This window comes from Acanthaster planci, linkage group LG10 (assembly GCF_054643075.1).
Source record: "Acanthaster planci isolate LZ-2023a linkage group LG10, COTS_SCS, whole genome shotgun sequence".
In the NCBI taxonomy this organism is placed as follows: Eukaryota; Metazoa; Echinodermata; class Asteroidea; order Valvatida; family Acanthasteridae; genus Acanthaster; species Acanthaster planci.
Genome location: NC_141786.1, coordinates 17,874,445 through 17,886,136, shown reverse-complemented (window position 1 = coordinate 17,886,136; position 11,692 = coordinate 17,874,445). Strand labels below are relative to the sequence as shown.

General features: G+C 42.7%; 1 pseudogene across 1 annotated transcript; it reads left to right on the top strand.

Moving 5' to 3' along the window:
* Positions 1 to 1,678: 1,678 nt before the first annotated feature.
* On the top strand, positions 1,679 to 7,619 carry LOC110990814 (E3 ubiquitin-protein ligase TRIM45-like; annotated as a pseudogene). The gene is made up of 3 exons (XR_015426924.1): positions 1,679 to 2,985; positions 3,703 to 3,789; positions 5,102 to 7,619. The product of XR_015426924.1 is annotated as an E3 ubiquitin-protein ligase TRIM45-like (transcript).
* The last annotated feature ends 4,073 nt before the right edge of the window (positions 7,620 to 11,692 follow it).

Below are 11,692 nucleotides of genomic sequence, written 5' to 3'. Positions count from 1 at the left end.
TGCGGGTTTGTTGGAGGTGAAAGTGACAGGCTTCACGAGTGAAATAAGCATGTAGGTCAAGATTACGAATGAACATTGCCTGAGCAAGAGAAGGTAAGGTTTTTGTAGTAAACTGGCACATGAGAGACCCAAGTTGGTGGTAATATATGTCCTTATTTTTAAGAGTCCTACACTGAGCAAATAGAGGGTCTGCATGAGCACGATTATCAGCAGAGCAAATTATGGGAAGAGCCCTTTTCTGTAGAAGTAATAATCTGTTAAGACTACCTGATGAGCATTGTCCCCAGATAAGTGTACTATAATTCAGGTATGATAAAATTGATGTATTATATAAAGATAATATTACTGGAAAAGGGACAGAATGTTTAATTCTACAAATGACCCTAATGTTTCTGGATATTATGTTACACAAGTAATTACTGTGATCCTTCCAAGTTAATCTAGCATCTATATAGACTCCAAGAAATTTAAGACAAACAGCTTTCTTAATTGAAGTGTTATTAATATCAATATCCCCAGCAAATTCATGGGCAGAGTTGCTAAACAGCATATAATTAGCCTTAGGGATGTTTAGTGATATTTTGTTAGCATTAAACCAATTAAGAATGAATTTCACCTCTAAATTAACATTTTCAATAAGCGCATTTAAGTCATTATGTGAGACAAACAGGTTTGAGTCATCAGCAAATAAAATAAATGAAAAGGCATCTGATGATTTAACAAAATCATCAAATTAAAAACAGCAAGGGACCAAGGATTGAGCCTTGTGGAACTCCACAGCTTAATCTTTGTGTATATGAATTTGACTGTCCAATAGTTACATACTGGCTTCGATCCAAGAGACAACTTCTAAACCAATAGGATGTCATGATCAATTGTATCAAACGCTTTAGAAAGGTCGAGAAATATCCCCAGAGTGTGTTTGGAATCATCAATAGCACAAGAAACCTTGTCCAGAAAGTCAAGGGTTGCATGCCGAGTAGTAGTATAAGGAGAACAGAGGCAGTAGTGGACCTGTTTCTCTAGGATGATTCATTCTCCATCTCAAAATGTAAAGGACAAGGGGTGCGTTTGCGTGGCCTTGGTGATAATAAGGGGAGGGGGGCGTGTCAGTAATCGCCTCACGTTGGAAGAAGGCTTGGTAATGATTTTAAGAAGAGATTCGCAGGTATCCTACGGACGCAATTGGCCGAGGGGTTGACCCTTATATCCCAATCCCTCCCCCATTAGCCATCGTGATTTCACACCACAACTTTTGTAAGGACCCTGCCTGTTGCTCTGGGCATTTTTAGTACACTGTTCGATTTGTCATCATAGAATGGTAGGCTCTTATGCCTGCCTGTTTAACTGATCCGGGGAGATGTATACATCACCCCGATTATCATATATAGGCCTACAAATACATGTAGAGGTCTTCTGAAAAAATCCAGCCTCATCATTGATTAGGGCCTAACCGACAGGAATTTATCCTGATTGTATTAAATTAAAAACAGGCAAGGTCATGCTGTGAAAGTTTACAAGTAGTTTTTACCCATGAGTTCAATGTACTGTTAAGTGTTTCTAATAGACCTAATGTGATCAATTAACCATATTCATCAACTTTCTCTCTTACCAAAGGTGAACATTGTTGACTTTCAAGACTTTTCATTCAAGACTTTGTCTGTCTTTTTTTTTCTTTATGAGCCAGAAAATAGCCAAACGACCAGCAGTGAGTTCAGCTCTAGAGACGATCAGCAGGCATCATCTCGAATGCCCCATTTGCAGCGAGAGATTCCAACGACCCAAGATACTGGACTGTCTGCATAGTTTCTGTGAGCAATGTCTGCTGACATACTGCAGCACGAAGCACCAGGGCTGTACAGAGATTCCCTGCCCCGTGTGTCGACAAGAGACACAACTTCCACAGGCGGGGGTTAGAGGCCTGAAAACCAACTTTTATCTGATTGGTCTGATTGAGGAGATTGAACTGCAGGAAAAGTTGGTGTGTTCGGGTGAGACGGAGCTGCTGTGTGAGACATGTGATGATGGCAATGAGGCAACGCATCGCTGTCTAGACTGTGAACGTTACATGTGTACAACTTGCAAAAAGAATCATCCTTGAATTCCTGCCTTATCAAACCACAGTATAGCAACACTGGACGAGATTCGTGCTGGAAAGGCAGCTCTGTCAAGAAAACATTCATATCAAAATCGAAAGTGTCCCAACCACGAGGGTGAAGTAATGCGGTTCTTTTGCACGACATGTGAAAAGCCAATCTGTCGAGATTGTACTGTCATAGACCATCGCCAACCAGAACACACGTATATCGATAAAAAAAAAACAGGCGGCATCGACGTACAAGCAGTCATTACCTGACTTGTTTTGTCCCGTTGAAGAAATTCTGAACAATTTTCACGCATGTCTCAAGGCAGTCTCAATGATGAAAAATGACTTCCATATTACAGTGAAGACAGCCATTGCAGGAGTGCAGGACAAGGCAGGTGAGATAAGAGCAGAGGTCGCGGCTCAAGAAAATCGTATCATTGACGACATCAAAAACATCCAAAGCGATCGTCTTCAGAAGCTGGCAGAATATGAGAAAACAATGAGTTTGGCATCGGAGAGAACACAGCATTCATTGCAGACAGCAAGAGAGGTGACAAGGACGGCAGCGGATAGTGAGTTCCTCTCACTCTACGCAACAATCAACAAAGACTTGAAATTGTTGGCAAGTCAAACTAGTCCCAGTGTTGACAAGAGGCTTGGATTTCTGAAGTTCAAGCCGAGTGAGGGGGTAGGTGATATCAGTCTGGGTCAGGTGGTGACGGAAGGAAAGTGGGGGCAGCAATGCGTGTTTAGTAGCCAGGGAATTGGTCCGTTTGATTGGGCTCGGGTCGTTGCTGCTCGTCAGCCTGATGAGGTTGCAGTGACTGCGTGGGAAAACAAACGAGTTGTGACATACAGCATCGATGGTAACCCGAAAAGCACAATTCCGATGCAAGGATGTAAGTTTAGATAGAAATTGTTCAACTTAATTTCGGAATTGCTCGTTTTGAAGCCACATAACGGGTTTAAAGGCTTGTCACAGAATGACATGGTAACTAGCCTAAAGAGGCTACAAGGAGAGAGAGAGAAAGAAACACTTTGAGATATGCAGCCTCTATTAAGCATTGTTATTTTTCCAGATCAATATGAAATGGGTATTGCCGGGTGTTTTGTTCATTGAATAATCATCCTCTCCCAAGAAGACTGTACTGGCGGTTCATTTGCGCAACACCTGGGCATCTGAAAAAAGAATCTATTTTCCCTGAATGCGGGATTAACCATTGTTTTGCACTGTAGTCCAAATACATTTATATGTTACATAACGACAAAACAAATATGCGTTTTGAATTTACCGTGAAAAATGTTGAAACCATTTCACCTCCCGTAGAATTTACAATCAACATTTCCTGCTGTAAATCCCAAAGCACAGTTCTGTTATTTTGAAGTATTTATTTGCCAACGCGTGTTCATTCATGTGTAAATACTATACAGCACAGGTAATGGACGGTAACGAGGAAAGCTCTCCCATGCTCCTAACATTGGATAAAAACTTACTTTATATGCTTAATTTTGTTTCAACACGACTGTGTATTCTAGTGTATTAATATTACGAAGATCAAGTGTAAGCCTGGAGATTTAAATAAAGATTTTTTCTCGTGTCTATCCGCACAAAAAAGATTCACGAGGTATTGCAGCTACACCCACCGGCAATCAGTTGGTGGTTGTCGAGGTTAACGCATCCCACGTGAATGTCTTCGACAAGGACAACACTATGGTGTTCCATATATGCCAGTCGCATTTTTCGACGGGCGTCGCATTTTTCAACGTGCGTCGCATTTTTCAACGGGCGTCGCATTTTTGCGACTGGCGTCGCATTCTTCAACGGGCGTCGCATTTTTCAACCGGCGTCGCAGTTTTCAGCCGGCGTCGCATTTTTCGACGGACGTCGCATTTTTCAACTTGTGTCGCCTTTCAATGTGAATAAGCCATTAATCATCAATGGTCAACCTTGGTCCAGCCGGACCTGACGTTGTTGACGTGGATGCTAAAAGTGTGCGTACATATTTTTAATGATTATGGAAACGGATAAATTAGCATGTATGCGTCGATTAACTGTATGTAAATAAATTAACAGCCCTTTAATGAACCCGATTACTCGTGGAAGTTCACCTCGCTCAATTTGGTTTCTCACTTCTGCAAGCTTTTTGAGTGAAAAATGTCCCCGTACTGATGATTACTAGTTGCTACAAAATGAAACCCAGTATAGTAGGCCTATTGTTTACTCAGGTTGGTATGGTTTTTGCCATCTTGAAGACATGCTTCCCGAGGGAGCGTTTATCGCAGTACGGTCTATAATTTAAATTGTAACTACCCTTGGCGAAGAAATGTCAGGCACCATAACTTAGAGAAATTTTGCTTTTTCTTGGTTGAAAGAAGTTGTCAGCAATACAAAATCACGAAAACTTTTCCAAAAACACTTTTTGAACCATTAAAATCTGTCCAGAGGAAGCCAAGACTGATTTTTTTCTCACACATTGGAAGTTGTTCAGGCAATAGTCCGTGGTTCAGGCATTCCCCGGTGGAGGCCGTCTGGTCATGGGCTTGAGATCATTCATCTCTCTTTATTTGGAGGGGGGGGCTTGTGTTTATCACTCAACGAAATGACTTCCCAAGGTCTTGAGGACTGCGTGTGGATTGGTATGGGACGGAGGGGTACTCCCCTTACCTGTCTAATCCGTATACACACTCCAGACTATTGTTACCTAACACATCCCCCCCCCTAGAAGTCTTTAAAGAATTTCTGAGATTCTGATTAAACAATGACCAACACAAAGGTGGGGTTCTCTCCGTCCAATAACTGGCCTCTAATGGGCTGTGTGGAGGTCAAAGTTAAAATTTTTCATCGAAAAATGCGACGCCCGGTCGAAAAATGCGACGGCGGTCGAAAAATGCGACGCCGTCGAAAACTGCGACGCCGGCTGAAAAATGCGACGCCGGCTGAAAAATGCGACGCCCGTCGAAATATGCAACGCCGGCTGAAAAATGCGACGCCGGATGGCACATATGGAACACCATACAACACGCTGGCTTTCCAGTTCCCCACAGTGCCACCGATTGAGGTCGGTAAGACCGCAGTTGACCTCCAGAGTGTAGCAGTCAAGACAGATGGAACCATCGTAGTCGGTGATATCGAGAGGATGGTGCTGACCGAACACAGCCCCACGGATGGCCAACTCAGAAGCACAATCACAGTCAAGATTAAACCTTTTTATTTGACTGTTGACAGCAGTGATCGAGTTGTAATTAGTGGATGCTCAATGTCAGTGGGTATTGTTGACAGGAATGGCGATACACTGCACACCATCAGACCTACCATCAATGATGAGGTCGTTCAATACTGTACTGGTGTATGCGCATACAGCGCAGGCATCTATGTTGCAATGCACAATGGTCTTGGCACCGGTCATATCCACCACTATGACCCTCAAGGTGAATTTCTCCACTGCATCGCACAGGGTCTGTGCTGCCCCCATGGGAATGACATTTACAGCAGACGGGCAACTTGCAGTAGCCGACTACTACTCAGTGAAGATATACCACGAAGTGTGATATGACATAGTGATTAATGATACGTCATTCTGATTGGGGATGCAGTTTCAATAACAGACAGGTGCGGCTCTTGGGGGTAGTGAGGCTTAACCCTCCTAAACAAGCTTTTGTTTAATCCCACATGCAAAATGTAAAAAAAGGAAGGAGAAATAGTTGATTTCCAATTTTGCATATATTGTTTGCAAAATTAAATGAGTAGCCCATGATCATTCTTTAGACTCCCAAAGTGAAAGGTCAGTGGTCAGTTTCTTGGAAACTTGGTAAGAAACTGTATAACCTCACTATGTCTCGGTTATGATGATACAAGAGTGTGTCGGGAATTCGAGGCAAGTGAGAAAATATATCCAAGTGCCAAGTTTTCATGATCTGACAAATCGTTGACTGATGTATATAAATACCTGAAGCTTCTGCTTACATCAAATCTACCGAATAATTGGCTTTGCAGTAGGAATGGAAGAACATCGTTGATTTTACAAAGGAGGACCTTTTTAAACGCAGGCGGCAGCGGACGCACCGGCCCGTTTTGCTTGTACTGGGCTCCCGCGCGTAGGTCATTTCATCTGTCGTGGTGATACCTGATTTCATGTTTTAGGAGTTCACTTTTCAAAAGGGATTTCCCCCAAATTAGTGTAAATTCTGCATCTATTACACGTATGTTCATGCCCCTCACTTAGTTGGTGCGCATGCGCACTGAATCCAACTACACTCCCAGAAGCCAGTAAAATGGCTCTTCACTCGGGCAGCTGGACCCCAAAAATAATCGATCAACATCAAGCTCAGGTAACGTTTTTTGCCCCTCATTTCCCTACCGATTAAAATTTAAACACTCAAAAGTCCCTTTTGCTAACTTGGACCAATAAAAGGTTATTTTCTGCCACATTTTTGCCCGTCTTTGTCACGTACCTGCAAAATAAGAGTGAGAAGTTGGTAGTGAGGACAATATTTTAGAGGGGATTTTTTTTCAGTTTTGCCGGGTTTTCTCTGACATTTTTCTGCTTGTGATGGTGGGGAATATCATGAACGCTCTAGCGAGAAAGCATCACACAAGAAGGAAATCGTATGAATGAGGGCGGAAAGTTTTTGTTTGTTCCTTTTAAGTTGGGCAATTTGACGTGATTGTACGAATTTTTGCAATGCAGTAGATCAACTCGTACGCAAACGTACTCGTATCCAGGGGTATGTATGTATACGTGTGCACCATGCCCCAAATCTGGACATCTCATTTTTCACCGCTGCCAAACTCAACTCAGAAATTTGAACCCGCATGAAAAACGAACCGCATTTCAGACAAATGGCTCTCGATCTTGAAATAAATGAGTTGATAGAAAAAAAAATCAGTCTTCCAGACAGTATCACTGATGATCTGAGGGGAATCCAACACAAGTGTGAGAATTGGGCACTAAGTAAGGTAAAAAAAAAAAAAAAAAACACAGAAGATGACGAAAATGGATCCCAATGAAATATGGAGTGAATTTCAAAAAACGGTTTTCTTCATTGAAGTAACCCTTTTTTGTACATAAGAGATACTAGTCTTTCGTGTGGCATCAAAGTTATTTGAAGGTAAACTAGGCAAAGTTGTGAAAATTAGACACAAAGCTAGGTAAAAAAACCAAATTTTCCAAGTTTTAGGGGGTTCAGGGGGCGGAGTCTGCTTGGAAGGTTAAAACACAAATAATTCCCGTGCTCTCAAGAAAACAAAACTGCACAATTGTGGTACATCGGCGTTACCGTTATTTTGTGTGCGCTCTATGATATCTTTTGTCTTCTTTTTTATGTGAAGCGCGCGCAGGCCCTTTTACTTTGAAATCTTTACGGCGCGTCAAGTTTGAATTTATGGCCAAGTGCGAAACTGGATCGAAATAGTCTAGAGATGTACCTCTTGCTGGAATAATTGAATAATGCTGAGAAAGTAGAACAAAAAATTGGGAAAGTATGAAAGGAACAGGAATAAACTCTGACAAAATTTGTTTTCTAATAGAGAGGATTTCTGGCTCCAACAATGTCATTTCTCCTTGTTGTTCTAAGCATTGAAGTTGCTAATTGAAAAGGTCGAGTAATATTTTAAATGAAAACAGCATTCCTGTATCATAGCTGGCTTCAGGTGAAGAAATACAGTACAAAATGGGCTTAAAATGCTTTTTCAGTTAGTGCACCAGTCTTATTTCGTGTGCATACAGAACCTTACATGAAGGCCTGTCTCTAAATGACGTCCCCCTCCCCTGCACAGATTTGAATTATCGTTGTCTTGGAGTTCGGATCCGATTTAGGACGGAAGCAATTACAGTGACTGCACACATTCAGTACACGCTTCACTGTTTTGTGGTCATATGATCACAGGAACTACCTGAGGTTCTTGTGGTACAGAGACAATGACCCAACGAAAGACATCATCGAATACAGAATGAATGTGCATATCTTTGGGAATAGCCCATCATAAGCAGGAGCTATGTATGGTCTCAGAAAGGCTGCAGAAGAAAGCAAGAACGGCCATGGACCTTGTAGCAGACAGTTTGTGGAGAGACACTTATATGTCTTCAGTGGGCTTGTCAAATTGGACAGTTTATACACGCACACGTTTATAAAGCCTGGAATAATATTGAAATGAAAGTACACAGATTCTACCGCTTGATGTTTTTAAAGTTGTCACACCTATGCATTGACAAGATGGAACGGGAGGCCTAGGCCTAGTGCAGAAAGGCCTAGCATGCCTAGTCACCAGGTCACGTCGTCCGCGTGCGTGTACAAGGCACTTCTGAACTACATGTACATTTGAGCTGCCTCTAATAGACTAGTTTAAAATGTGACAAAGAACCGTTGAAAACTATTTCGCTGTGGCAGGAAGACCTTAATATAATCCCAGAGGGTAGATTGAAGGAATGGGAAGCCTGGAGAAATTCTCTCAAGCAGTTGGGGCAAATTCACGCTTCAAGAGCTTCTGTCACAAAGTCCCTGAAGACAGCACAGCGGATTGAGCTGTGCGTATTATCAGATGCGTCTACAAGGCAGTCGCAGCAGCTGCTTATCTCAAAGTTATTGATGAATTGTGAAGGGTTCATGTAGGCCTATGTTTTGTCATGGGAAAGGCTCCATTGTCATAGCCAACCATACCACGTGTACATTGGCAGTGGAAATGGCTGATCTGATCTTTGACGAAATGGACGTTAGGCTGCGTGCAATAAACCTCTACTGTGACAGCAAGGTTGTGCTTGGATACTTCAATACAACGAAACGATTCTACGTCTATGTGCACAACCGGGTTCAGCGAATTCGGCAGTCTTCCTCCCTTAGTCACTGGCACTACATATCAACAGACAAAAATCCTGCTGCCCATAGGCCTAGATCAAGAAGGATTGCAGCATCCCAACTTCCTAGAACAACATGGTTCACAGGACCTGAATTCCTGCTTCGAGCTGATCCCACTCCGGATGATGATTTCTACGAGTTGGTCAGCCCAGAGAAAGACACCATAATCCGACCTCAAGTGCTTAACTACCAACGTTGGTGGGCGTCAGTTCGAGCAGAAATCTCCTGAGAAGTATTGCACTCCTTAGCCACATTGTTCGTACTAACAAGAATTCTGGCAGAGTTTCACACCAGAACAACGAGGCAGTCACGCAGGACGAGTTGGACCAGGCCAAGAGAGTTATCATCCAGTCAGTTAACAGAGACGTTTACCATACGGAGTTTACTTCCCTCAGCCAGAAGCAAGATCTCCCACGCACAATTCACATCGCCTTGAGGCCCTGGACAATGGGTTAATCAAGGTACGAAAGAGGTCGACTGAGTCATACTAGACTAGACAGCCAAGAGTAAAATCCCATCACACTACCAAGATGCAACCATGTCTCAACCCTCCGGGTGAAACACTTCCACGAACCAGTGCAACACCGCCGCTACCATTTCACCAAGGAAACAATCTGAGCTGTGCGGTTCTGGATCAGGCTCATCAATTCCATCCTACACAAGTGCATTACATGTAAGAGGCTACGCGGGAAAATGGAACAACAGAAGATGACAGACATGCCCCCAGAAAAGGCTAAGTACCACCCCAGCTTTTACCTTCGTTGGCTTGGATGTTGTTGGTACCTGATTAGTCCTTGCCCGCCGCACAAGAGGAAAGTGAAGTAAAAGTAAAAGGGCTGAAAGTAAAAGTCGGGCAATTTTGTGGACCTGTTTGAGTACACAAGCAATCCACATGGAGGTTGTCGAGTCCATGGACTCTTCCAGCTGCATCAATGCCCTTCTCATGACCAGCAGGAGAGCTCAGATTACGTTGCGGTACCAATTTGATGAAAACCTTGATGAGCTGAAGCTTGACAAGAAAGACCAACGACAGACTGGTATCAAACGTTTCCTCACCGACCATGGTTGTACCTGGAAGTTCAACCAATTTCACTCTTTACACATGGGAGGTGTCTGGAAGCGTCTGATTGGAGTGGCTCGTAGAATTCTTAACTCCATTCTGCTCAAGAGTAACGTTTGCTTAACGCACGAAGTTTTGTCTATCTTCTTAGCGACGTAACAGCGATAATCAATGCCAGACCATTGGTTCCGGTCTCAACCGATCCACGGAGTCACCTTTATCTTAACACCAGCAACGATACTTACCCAGGAGGTCGGTGTAGAGCTGCCACCTACCGGGGACTTCGCCGACGGGGACTTGCTCAAAAGCCAACGAAAACAGGTTCAGCGTCTTGCCGATACGTTCTGCTCCTGCTGGAGACGCAAGTATGTACCTTCCCCATCTTACGAAGCCGACTTAATTGGAAATAGCCTCAATAGAACCTGCAAGCAGGAGATCTGGTTCTCATGAAAGACAAGCAAATCATTTGTAACAAGGGGCCACTGGCACTGGTTACATCCGCCATTCCAGGAAGCCATGTGAAGGTTCGTGCCGAAGAGCTGAACCATTAGTTGTTTTGAAAGCTGTTCTTCCAAGACTGAACCTCTGTCTTTGGACACTTGCCAGGTGGCGAGTGGTACGGAACGCCTGTCCAAGTTTTGTATGGCGCCCTGTCTTGATTGTGAAACTATTTATACCCTCATCGTTGTCTCGACCACATCAGTCACAATTTTGCTTAAATCCATGTCGTTTTGTATAACACGTAGCAAGTTGCCAACCTTGTTCTAGTTTTTGCAAGCATTACCTGTAAGAAATTACTCTTCTTGGAATCTTGTTCTTTATGCAAATCAGGATTTATACGAGATTTTGGGCCTTACTTTTGCAGAAACTTTCTACAGTTACATTTACAACTGGCTAAGGAGACTTTGGCGTTTTTTTACATCTAGATTCATGTATTTTCCTCTCTTTCCCCTCGAGGCTTATGTTTCTCCATTGGAAGACATACCACAAACAAGGCACACAAATCGTTTAATGAGTTACATATTACAATAAACCAATTATTATGTGACAACAGAAGTAATGTCAGATTTTTAAAAATGTTTATGGGCCGAGTTTGTCGTTAGATTTTGTACGTGGGCCCCCACTTTCTTGATCACACTTACTGTTAACTGGACGAGCAGATGGTCAACCTGATGCAAAAATGATGAATAAAATATACGTATACTGTCCATGAAAATGAATGCGCTTAATCTTGCAATCCATCATAATGTTATCTCGAATTTAGGTTTCAATGTAATGATCTTAGAGGAAACTGTACCCTAATATTTACCTGGGGAAAAAAACTTTGTTCTGACGTTTCGATTCTATTAACTTCTTTCTCTAAGGCTTTGTTAAGGCCTTGGAGATACGAGTGATTTTTTTTTTTAATTTCAGGACAATAGTTTTGATGTTTATCTTGTGTCGTGAAAGGGCAAAGATCCGGTGGCGTAAAATTGTGCCGGAAATGGGGATGGGGTATTGGGAAATGTGGGAAATAATTTTCCCGACCGTGGGATTTTGGAAAGCTGGGGGGGGGGCAAATGGCCATGACACACACGTACGTCTGTAATATGTATTAAATTCAGGCGAAATATCTTACATCAGAGTGACATATTTATGTTTTTTATTGGTTATCATTTTTGAGTGATATTAAATATACTTCAATTGTTTGGAAG